The sequence below is a fragment of the Schistocerca nitens genome, chromosome 5, assembly GCF_023898315.1.
Source record: "Schistocerca nitens isolate TAMUIC-IGC-003100 chromosome 5, iqSchNite1.1, whole genome shotgun sequence".
Taxonomy (NCBI): Eukaryota; Metazoa; Arthropoda; class Insecta; order Orthoptera; family Acrididae; genus Schistocerca; species Schistocerca nitens.
Window position 1 is genome coordinate 157,552,882 of NC_064618.1, and position 3,789 is coordinate 157,556,670.

The following is a 3,789-nucleotide window of genomic DNA, read 5'->3' on the forward strand; positions in this document are numbered from 1 at the left end:
TTTAAACAATTGGGTTTATTTGAATATCAATCAGCGATGCTGTAGGGCATTTGGCAGTTGGGTTTCTTTGTTACAATTTAGTAAATTGTTCAACAAGGTTAATACATATATAAATTAATGAACACAGTTCCCAAGACAGTACTTCATCCTTCCTAACCAGCATTTCTGCACGGGCTGAGTCTGTTTCCCAGCAGCTCCCAATTGAGGGGGGGAGAGGAAGTGGCAGAGGGGACTGACGGAAGTGGGGGCGGCGAGAGGAAGTAGCGGATGTGGGAGTGTGTTTGATGACGTCATCAGTGCAGCTTTGTCACATCTAAATTTGGGGACAAGGAGGACTGTGGCAGCTCTCTTTATTCCCCTAATCACTGTACACATTACTGCTACCACACTATCGAAAATGAACTATGTAAGAAGTTACAAATAGTCAACATTAAAAACCAGAGGGTGAAAAAGCAATACCTCTATCTTTCTATTATTTGACTGGGGAAGGGCAAGATTGCACGTATAATTCAAGCAGTATCTTCCAGTCATAAGGACATTTGAAAAACTGAAAGCACAACACCAATAGTTCGAAATGGATGCCAGAATTTCCATGTTTTTATATTCCGTGTGATAACATGGTTCAAGGCATTCCCATAATTTATTTGAACATTTTAAACAGAGGGAGCAACTCATATCTCATGTAGTTTAGCGTTATTTTTGGGAGTTTCTTCTTTACATAGTGGTGGGAAGCTATGCATTTTACAGATAGGTTATGTACTGTTTTAAAAAGGCAAGGGTAGTAGTTGTGACATTTCTAGCATAGTAACACAGCTGTAGCAAGCACCTTCGGGTGGATGGGTGTATCCAGGATGAACAAGAACTCTGTATACAAAATTCCTGAGATATTTCAGGAATGTATTATATTTTGGTCCTTGTTCTCTGGGAACCAGTTACAGAGTAATAATAACGAGTTACATGGGGTCTTACCACACTTATTACTCTTCTCTCTGTGATAGTACCTTCACTACAGCGAAAAAGCCTGTGATATGCAACTATTGCAACGCACAAGACCAAACACAGAGCAGTGCATCACCCTTATAAATGTAGCGGTTGCCACCTCTGCAGGAACACCACACCATGACGTCATTGTGCAGCTCTTCTACTGCATTCAGTGAACCCATATACTAGGTGCATATCGGTCAGCTCTTCATCAGCAAGCCTATCCGCACCTCTGTGTATCACTGTTACCGTACAACTGACACTGCCGGAAAAACAAACCTGAAACAGAGTCGAGCAGAATTAGTCCACTACAATAATATTGCACCTGGGAGGGATGGGTACTTCGGTCTACATATCACGAGTTTGATCGTGATACAGCTGCATCTACACATACATGGGTTCTCTGTAGATCACATTTAAGTGCCTGGCAGAGGTTTCGTAGAACCACCTTCAAAACAATTCTCATATATTCCGATCTCGAACAGCTCTCGGAAATAACGAACACCTATATCTTCCCGTGCGAAATCTGATATCCCTTATTCTATTGTGATGATCGTTTTTCCCTATGTAGGTCAGCGTCAACAAAATATTTTCACATTCAGAGGAGAAAGCTGATGATTCAAATTTCATGAGAAGATTCCGCCGCAACAAGAAACCCCTTAGTTTTAATTATGCCCCCCCTCCCCCAAATGCTGTATCAAGTCAGTGACCGTCTCTCCCCTACTTCGAGATAATAAAAAAAGGTACTGCTCTCCTTTGAAATTTCTGGTTGTGCTCCGCTAATCGTATCTGGTAAGGATCCTGTATCGCTGAGCAATACTCCAAACGAGGATGAACAAGCGTAGTGTAGGCAGTCTCTTTAGTAGAGCGGTGGTGATAGTCACGAGGCAGCTCTGAATGACTTGACATTGTTTGCACGACTCACCTGAAAGCATTGACCGTGCGATGCGTTTTCTTTGGCACAACTGTAACGTCGCCGCGCTTTCCTGATAACGGCCACGGGAGGCAAAGTACAATAATATCGTGGTTGCATAGCACAGGTTGTAAGATCGTTGGAGAAAAGTAAGGTGCCCGTTACTACTGCCAGTAGTAAGTAACGTGAGTGAACTGAAAAAGATTGTTTTCAAACAAGACGCAGCACATAAGGCTGACATTTGCCCAACAGTGGAGATATGTTCCCTGCAATACAGATACAGAGAAAAAATGAGATACATATGAAACGAAAGGCAGTCGGTCTGTAGCGAAGCACTACCGACCATGGATCCCTCAGAAAATACCTATGAACACCCTCTGAGATTTTGTCGGCAGAGTTCTGGCTCAGCCTGTATACTTACTGATAGTTATCACGACGTCTAGGTCTGTGCTGCCAACGGCATTTACTATGAATATAAGCACTTCAAAAGTAGTGTATTCAAGCCGTATTGTAACCATCAGGAGCTAGAACACGTATTAGCCTATTTTTAGCCACATTTTCAGCAGAGGTCCAATACAAATTAGATTTTTCTTACAAGAATGTTTAATTCAATAACACAACAAGTGTTGCTGCCTAGGCAGCACAATTACTTAACGTCATCTATTTTGTGTTCAGCAATTCTGACGTTAAGTATCTCGCTGTTCTCATTTCTGTTACTTCTGATTACTTTTGTCTTTCTTCGATTTTCTCTCAATCCATATTCGGTGTTCATTAGACCATTCCATTCAGCAGATCCTAAATCCTTAATTCCTTTCGCTGCGGACTGCAATCTTTTCACCGATTCTTAATACAAATATCCTTTTGCTTTGAATATTAATTGTACTCTTGAACATTTCTTTCATTCCGTCTTTGCTTCTTCGATGTATACATTGAACAGCAGGGGCGAAAAAATACATGGGCTTACACTGTTTTCAATCGGAGCACTTCGTTCTTTGTCTTCTGGTCTTATTGTTCCCTCTACGTTATCGTAGGTGTTGTACATTAACCGTATTCCCTTATAGCTTAACCCTATTCCTCCCAGAATTTCGAACATCTTGCCCCGTTTCACATTGTCGAACGCTTATTCCATTTCGACAGGTCCTATGAAGATGTTTTGATTTTTCTTTAGTCTTGCTTCCGTTATTAACAGCAACGTCAGAGCAGCCTCTCCGTTGCGTTTACATCTCCTAAAGCCAAACTAATCTCCATCTAACAGATGCTAAATACTTTTCGATTCTTCTGTATATATTCTTGTCAGCAAGTTGTATTCATAAGCTGTTAAGATGTTTTTGCGAGATATTTTGCACCTGTCGGCTCCTGACATCTGCGGAATTGTGGTCGATATTTTTCTGAAAGCAATATTTTATATCGCCAAATACACACATTCTACACACCAACATGAATGGTCGTCTTGTCACCAATTGATTTTAGAAAATTTGATGGAATGTTGTTTACAGCTTTTGCCTTATTCGATCTTACTTCTTCCTGCACTCTTCTAAATTCTGACTCTAATACTGTATCCCCTGTCTATGACGTCACCAGACAAGTCATCACTCTCATACAGGCCTTCGATGCACTCTTTCTACCTATACGCTCTCTCCTCGCCATTTAACAGTGAAGTTCCCATTTCACTCTTAATGTTACGACCCTTGCCTTTCATTTCACTGAAACTTAGTTTGACTTTTCTATATGCTGCATCAGTCCTTCAGAGAATCATTTCTTTTTCACATTTTTTTTGCAACCATTTCGCCTTAGATTCCCTGCACTTCCTATTCATCACATTCCTAAGCGATTTGTATTTAAGTATTCCTGAATTTACCTGAACATTTTTGTACTTATTTCTTCCATCGATCAGC